At 35.4% G+C, this 8,782-nt stretch overlaps 1 long non-coding RNA gene across 1 annotated transcript; it reads left to right on the forward strand.

Annotated features, from left to right (window-relative positions):
- Window positions 1-958: 958 nt before the first annotated feature.
- LOC114366022 (uncharacterized) lies at window positions 959-1,676 on the forward strand. Its single transcript, XR_003656993.1, has 2 exons — window positions 959-1,374; window positions 1,482-1,676. It is a non-coding gene; the product is annotated as an uncharacterized LOC114366022 (long non-coding RNA).
- The last annotated feature ends 7,106 nt before the right edge of the window (window positions 1,677-8,782 follow it).

An 8,782-nucleotide genomic window follows, 5' to 3' on the forward strand; every position in this document is an offset into this window, starting at 1 on the left:
ACTATTAAATAATTGCGGAAATGACGTCAATTAAGGTATAAAATGGTAAAAAAATACACCGGAAGTAGACGCATCTCTCTCACCAGATGCTGTGCATCGTCTCTGCTCAATAATACAAGTTTTATTGTTTTGTAAAACTTGTACTATTTTTTACATTACCATCTTTATTACATCTAAATTAGGGTTTATTTCAAGGCCATCTTGCTTTTTCTATCGCGTCAAGTCATTCATACTGAGGCAAGGAACACGCTAATGATCCTTTCTTTTCGATTTATCTAGTTATTTTGACAATGCCTAGAATTCTTATATCAACTAGTCCAAAACAGTCGCAGTATTTCGTTCGCAGGTACAGATAAAGTAACTACTGTTTCTTATGTGTTAGATAAGTTAGGATTAAAAGTATTGTAGCTTTTATACCTACGAAGGTCTAGGAAAGGAAGATAACAGCTTTTTTATTATTATTTGCAGTTACTTATTTGAGCCTTTAGAATTGTAGAAAGAGTGAAGGCAACTGCAATAATCAATTAAGTAGGTAGGTTTATCGAAATAAATAAATAAAAGATTTAGTTATAAAATAAATGCATTTATAAGAAGCTTTTGAAATCAACTTCTAAGCAGCTAAGCACGGCAATTTCTTTAATTTTATATTTAGCATTTATTTCTGCATTCGATAAAAAGCTGATTTATTCTATAAATACAGGGTGGCCAAAACAGTNCATTAAAATGACATTTATAAAACGTTTTTAATATTCCAATAACACTACCAAAAATATTTAAATAACTAAATGAAACCTTATTTCACACACACCTTATTATACACCTTATTTTGAGTCATCAAAAAATACTATCGATTTTTATATCGATTATTTTTATTCATCACCACATTATTAGCATGGCAACACTGAAAATATTGTCACAGCTGTTGTTATCTGTCATTCGCTTTGATTTGTATTTTTCATCGTGAGTGTTGTTTATTTCTCAAAACCAAGTCTTTGCCAAAATAAAAGCAGAAGAGTGTTGTATGAGTTTCCCTTTTGACGACTTTATTTTTTTGACCATGGTCCTCGATGTTTCCCTTCCCGATGACCCTGGCATACTCTCGAACTTCGAATCTCACTCAACCAATGACCAATGGCTCACTTTCGGACATCGAACCTTGCCTAAACGCCGACCACGGCTTACGTATGGACTCCGACCCGAGCCCCAATGTTGACCCCAGCCCGATTTTGGATAATGCAACCAGAAATTCTTCAATCTCATGAGGGACCTATGATGTGTATCAATTGTATAGCTGACATGATGCAGAGGAGGCGACATAGCCTAGAGCTTATTAAGTTCAGTTGGTTATAACGTCAGTGGATGACTCCTCAGCTGGTAAGTTATTGAATGAGCGTGTGGACTTGTTGAATACCTTTTACAATGTATTTGATCAACTACCTTTACTGTAGATTACCATAATCCTAATGAAACCTTTTTTTTAGATTGGTAACAGCAGTGTATGTTGTCACTCATGTTAGACCGTGCCGTGACCACGGTGTGGCTCTGCACCAATCAAGGACAAATAATATTTCAAATGAAGAAGCAACCACTAGCACTGGTCACAGTTAACGTGGATTATCTTTGTTACAAATACGTTCCATAGACTGCATATTAACACGGAAAGAGAATCACATATTGGAAAATAATGTAATAATGGAACAGATTTTACCTCGTTATTTAATTTTTAGCGTTAAGAGTCGCATCTCAAACTAGGGTAACTCATGTAGGGTAGGCATACTCAACATTGATGAAACAAACGCTGGCCGTAACAGCGTATTACACTTGAAAATTTCGACGGGTTCATCCAGTGTCTAAGTAGCTCGGTTGGAAGAGCAGTCGCCCGGCATTATATCGAGCGGAAGGTCGTGGGTTCAATTCCCGCCTTAGGCAGTTCGATTTTTCAAGTTATTTATAATTTTCAAAATAGATTTTACCTCTTCAAGTAAGTTTTTTCATAATTATTTTCATAATATTTTATTAAAGACATTGGCTTGATATATTTGAACAGTGTATATTTTTTTCTATAATATACAAATACTTCTTACTGATAGATAAAAATTGACATCACATCTCAATATCTTAAAGAATGAATTTTAATGATACCACAATTAATTTCTTTGTTTCAGCTGCGGGGATCTGACCAAATATGTCATCCCTGATGGCAGTGAGCTGATCGAGCTGCTACACATGCTGTGGAGCCCCAACAAACACATGATGGGACGAGGATTCATTTGCCCTTATATTGGCCGAATAACAGTAATAATAAATAAATAAATAAATAAATCTTGGACAATTTCACACAGCGCCAGCTAGCCCCAAAGTAAGCAACTCAATGCTTGTGTTATGGGTGCTAGCTTAACTGATATACTACTTATATACTTTTTTTTTTATTAAATACATACATATTATACATATTTACACCCAGACCCGTCACAGAAATTAAAATTCATCATTTCAATTTCTGCCCGGCCGGGAATCGAACCGGGGACCTCTCGGCATAGTAGTCCGTTCTGAACCACTACACCAAACGGCCGACTAAGTAGGTTGCAGGCTGTGCTCATGTTATGACAATTTTGTGGTTTTTGAGCTGGGCAAGGTATCAGGAACAGGATGATATAATGAGAGTAGCGGGAGAAAATTGGCTCGACCTAGCCCAGGACAGGAAGAAATGGAGTGGAATGGAGGAGGCTTTTGCCCATACAGGGGTGCCACAAGAGCGAAGACAAATGCTTCTAACTTAATATTTAAAATTGTAAACAGTGAGCTGATCGAGCTGCTACACATGCTGTGGAGCCCCAACAAACACATGATGGGACGAGGATTCATTTGCCCTTATATTGGCCGAATAACAGTAGGTTGCTGTGCTCATGTTATGACAATTTTGTGGTTTTTGAGCTGGGCAAGGTATCAGGAACATGTATTTCCACCTGCCTAGTTCCTAGACAATATTTTGTTGACCCATGAGTCAGATAAAAATAATAATAATGTCTCGGCAAACGGGCTAATAGCGAAGAGCTTCGACCAACATCTAAAGAAGCTCTCGCTAGATGGTTGGCTCAAGGGTCAGATTCAAAAGGTGGTGATCCTCAGCACGGCACGCATTGTCCGGAGGTTCCTCAGCCTGTGACCCTGACCACCGGTAGCCTGGGCCCTGCTCCGCTGCCAGCGGGTTAACTATTTTTAAGATTTTTGTTTTTATAATGTATTTTTATTTTTTGATAATAATTACATTGTAAAAAGAAAAAATTAAAAATAAGAAAGTAAGATGAATAAAGGAATAATAATAATAAAAAATGGTGTTTTATTTTGCTTCTAACCTTTCTAGTCTTAAGCAAAAAAAAATTTTTTTAAGGACTTGGATACAAAATGACATTTATATTATGTTTCTTACTGGTATAGACTATTTAATAAATAACAAATTACATGCTGTAATGTCTGTCCACCTCAGGCCAAAGGTCCCATACTAAGTGGGCATAACCCTTTGGTCCCATATTTTACTTGGTAATATTACCTAATTCCTTCAGTATAAAGTGGCTCCATCTGTCTATGTTTAGATAGAAAACCAGTATTGATCACATCAGGTCCTTTAAAATGTAACTCAACTCTCTTTAGTATAACTTCAGGTCCTTTAAAATGTAACTCAACTCTCTTTAGTATCCTAAAGTAAGTGGTGAATTGCATCATTTACACAAGAGACAATGGTAATAATTTTAATTGTGGTTTTTATGATCTAAAACTTATTCAACCCATACAAAATTAAGAAGTATTTTAGACTTTATTTTACTTACTTCAGCTTAAAACCACAATAATTACTATAATCTATTCGAAGGCAGCTCCATTATATCATAAATAAGAGATTGTTGTAAACTCATGACCAATCAACTTTCACCATTGCCGATAGCAAATATTATTCAATTTTTGTTACTAGCTCATGACTTTCACTCTTCTTATTGTTAAATATTACAAATACTATTTCAGAGGCCATTGTACTCATTAGTTCTATGTAAAAACAAAATGCACATTATGCAATCATTTCTATTAGAAGTGTTCAATACATTTGAACAGAGAATCCAAGAATTTAGTATGTACCTATTCTTTAAAATCATAACACAATACATGCATACAGAACAATCTAATACAGCACACATTCATAAATGATGTGCATTCATTCATTCATCGCTATAAAATGCAATTCTCAGTGCATTGTGTTTCTCAATAGGGTAATTGCTTATATCCTTTGGTTTTTGTGCTAAGTCTACTCTTAGATTTATTGATTGCACTCTATGAACGCGCTACTCTACCGACAGACAGACAAATTTATGTGGTCTTAACATGACGTCATGCCGAATTTTTATGACAATTTTGATAGATTCAATATATCTGTAGAAAATTAGAACTATAACCCTTACACGCGGCAAAGAACGGCACAGAGTCAGGTCCTTTTCGAGGGTGTTGATTAGGGTAAGGCCTACTCCTTCATAACTCTTGTCCATTATTAATCATTACACCTGTAGGCCTAAGATGCGCGCCGCGATAAGCAGTTATCACGCTATTTTATCGATTTTGCCCATACATTTTGACGTCGATAAAAGTTATCACCGCGCGCATCTTAGGCCTACTGGTATGGTGATCTACCAAAGGTTTAGCAAACCCAATAGAGCAAAGTGTTGTCTTTTTTTTATTTTTATTTTTTTATTATGTGATAGGAGGCAAACGAGCAGACGGATCACCTGATGGTAAGCAATTGCCGTCGCCCATGTCTACTACAGAAGTTGCCAAACATTTTTTTTACATTGAAGATATCAAAGAAATTAATAAGTACCCTTATCATCTCCATCTATGTACTAAATGTATCATAATTTCGGCAGATACGACGTCACCGCTCACAGAACGACCTCGCAATGGTAGTTGCCATTAGTCTACTCTAACTCTATGACGTCAGTGAATTCACTTACTTCGCTCAAAGTTAGGTGGATCTCCGTTATTGAAACATAGAGCATGTAGCAACTTCTGGCCTAAGCAAGTCAAGAGCGAGACGCCAATCTTCTTGGGGAGATCAGTAGATTCCATAGTGCTATCATAATCTTAGCTACTCCTATTGCTTGATAGTAATTTTCTTTCACATAAATTCGTTTCTTTAATATTAGTGTACAAAAATAGTCTTTGCTATTGCTTAGTTAGAAGATTGTACACCAGTACAGTACATTGTATAAAATGAATTAATTGCATTTGCATGTTCATCGTCGAACTAAAGTTAATCGTGTGCATGTTATAATACGATATAATTTAGTTTGTAACTCTATGATGATTTGTTGTAATTATTGGTTTGGTATGCTCTGAGTAATAAAAACAGTACGGTGGAAATATATCATATTTTAGACGCGCATTTCATTTGTGTAATATTGTGATTATTCACGAGTATCTGGCGGAACTGGTAGGACAGCTTCGACAATAGTCATAGGTGTAATCCTAAGTTATTGGCCGTAAGGTTCAAAATCATACGGCATCTCTTCCAGGATGACTGTATGTTATTGGTTCTAGACATGAATGCATTCGTTTCGGTGTCCGCTACGACTTCAGCATGATGACGCGGTCTTCGTGACGTGTCGCTTAGTGAAATGAGTGCCTAAGTAATCAAACTAAAGTCGCAATTTGTTTTTCGTACCATCTTTGAGAATAACCTTTAGGTAGGTCGTAAGTATACAGCGGTGACGTATGCACCACCCTCGTAAATTAAACCAATTGGCTAATATGGGTTCTTACATGTGACGTCATGCGTCTCCTTCGCAAAGTAATCAATTTGAAACCCATCAGCTCTTCAGTTTGTCTCTCGACATTTCCTTATCAATAGCACCCAGTAATTCTGTCACGCTTGCTCAAGTAAACGCATTATGGTCTCGTTGGAACGAATTCAATAAGCAGTCTGCAATGCGCTGCCGGTTTGAAATTTCCTTCACTAATTTAACCGACGGGTCATTCCATCGTTTCGGGTGTTACGTTCGTACACACATATTCAACAATTTCATGTATTTTGAAATAGTATTTTAATAATGTTAGTGCCTTAATCTGTCCGTTTTTAGCTGTTTTATTTAAATAATAAAGTTTGTACAGCTTAGAATGTAGGATAACGAAAATATGAGTCGAAAAGTATGCGTTTCGGGCGTTACGAGATTTTGCCTCTATGTTCTGACTGTTGCTGCATTTACTCGAAATTTAGCGAATTTTCTTAAGGAATCATACCTAAAACTTACAGGACTTCTAAAGTATTAAATTTACAAACCATGTAACATACAATCACTGTTAAATAAATCGTTTTACTATTTTTTTATAAATTTTTTCTTTGTTTCGGGTGTTACAATGGTTCTGTTTCGGGTGTTACGAGTACGAAAATGCAACGCGTTTTATCGATAAAATCGGTGTTTTATTAGTCTCTAGGTACTACAAAATAAGGAGTACAACAAATAAACACAAATAGAGTGAATTCTGGTTTGAAATTACGAAGCAGCATTTTTTTAAAAATATACAAAGTTCAAGTTTAATTTTTCCTCAGAATATAGCTTTTTCTATTGTTTTTGGCTTGAAATAGCATTACTTTAATTTCTAATTACGAAATTTATTGGAAATGTCAAACATCAGCACTTTTTAGCAATACCTTAATTTTAGTGTTAAGACGACATTTCAAAAAAGTCTTAAATTGAGAAATATGACTCCTTTTCCGATGCCAGCGCTAGTGGGAGGTCAAAGGACCCTCACAGTGATACTTTTTCACTTCTCCAAGCAATATACACACAATATCGACATATAAATAAAAATGTAATACCCGAAACGTTTCGGGTGTTACAGTTTTTAATCAAGAAAGAAACATACTAAATTACTATCATGCTCAGATATTAGTTAGTATTTGAAATCATTACTACCATGACCTTACTTTTACCAAATATTGTTACTCTAATCCATGTGTAAGGTACAATAATAAAACAAATACCTGTTTTTCTGTTTCGGGTGTTACATCGCCGAAGTAACAAGAAAACACACTTAAAACTTGATGATTATCAATTTTTTTGGGACTATGACGCTATCTACCAATACTATGATAAATACCCTCGAATCATATAGTGGCAAAACGTTTCACAGATAGATAGTTTTTTTTAAATCGTATTACTAATAATTAGAGAGAAAATGATCATTCAGACAGTTGACTTAAGTATAGACTTTGAAGACTAATAACTTAAAAATTACTTGTTTCTTTCAGATTTTTTTTGTTGCACATTATAATTTGGAATGTATACTTTCAAAATTCATCAGATTTAAAGCGAAAAGAACATATTTAGTTTTTCACCCTCGGTAACATTTGTCATGGAATGACCCCGACGCTACTTTGGGAATATTTGAAATTGTTAGCTCAATTTCGAAATGAAATTCTCTACGGAAAACAAGCAATCCAGTGACGTGGGCTTGGCAAATCAACCTGCATTGATTTATTGGGTCCCTTGGGGCGCGTATTGGAAAAGCAATTTCTATTCAGGCGTGTTCTCAGTCGATAGGTTTTTTATTTAATAGATGCACCTATTCAATTAGAGTAATTGGCAATACTAGAAGAGATTTCACTGCTGCATAGTTTTTTGTCTAGAAGTGGGGTAGGTGTTTTTGCCGTTCGAATTCAGATCTAGCCTGTCGTAATTTTGCATGTGTATGTAATGTAGATAAACGTCTGTCTGGTTGAGTGCTTCCAGAACTCAAATCAAGATTTAAGAAACACAAAATTCCACAACTTTTTCATTGATCATCAGCTAAATTACATTACAAGACGCAATCCGCGGGCGTCAGTTACATCTTCTTTACCCATGAAGTAGATTGAATTGCGTTGAAACGGCAACACCGAACGACTGTTACTTTCGCCTTATCAATGAGTTGTTTACATTTTTTTCCCTTTTTCAAATTTCTCAATGGATTGAGTATACTAGCCATTGCCACCTACTTGCCAAAGAGAGCAGATCATTGCATTCACATTCAATCTCAACAGTTTAATGAAACAATGGTTTCATCGTATGTTACATTACATTAAGCACTTGACTAATAAAATAATGTTTGTTTCGAGTAAATTAACATAAATTTTATCGCTCGCTTGAAATGTTTTCAAGTTCTGACTTAAATATGCATGTGACTCATCTTTTATTTTAAATTCTGTTTATTTTATGTTCATGCTTAGAAGAAAAGTTTTGTTTGTACAAAGAAAATACGCTAGAATTTTATAATGTCCTGAGGTTTTCTGCGGCATGCCTAATATTAAACAATTTGCCCTTCGCAAGTCTTCTGTAAAACGTTTTAATATAAAGCGGAATATTTAAACGAAATATCCCGACCAACAAAATCCTGAGCCGTCATTCTTTATAGGATTTGTAATATTCCGCCGTAAATATTTGATATTTCGTACAGCTTATGTTGGCTTACCTTTTTATGGATAAGTTGTAAACCAGATATCTTCTAGTTCCTTAGATTCCATTTTTATATTCATCCGCATTTTCTTAACCCATTTTATTGCTCTTTATTGGATTATGCTTACGTAGAGACGACAGCACATCGAGATAGACTGAAGTCTCTTATTCCGTTGTGATAGTGGCGAATTTGCATCAGAAATGATAGTCTGATGTGCTGTCGTCTGTTCAAGGTTTAGAAGGCTTTCTCGTCGGCCCTTTCATTGGGATGTAGGACCCAAACCATCAATCGCCTGTTTAGTGTCATC

Source organism: Ostrinia furnacalis, unplaced genomic scaffold, assembly GCF_004193835.3.
Source record: "Ostrinia furnacalis isolate ACB-3 unplaced genomic scaffold, ASM419383v2 OfSCF0504, whole genome shotgun sequence".
Classification (NCBI taxonomy): domain Eukaryota; kingdom Metazoa; phylum Arthropoda; class Insecta; order Lepidoptera; family Crambidae; genus Ostrinia; species Ostrinia furnacalis.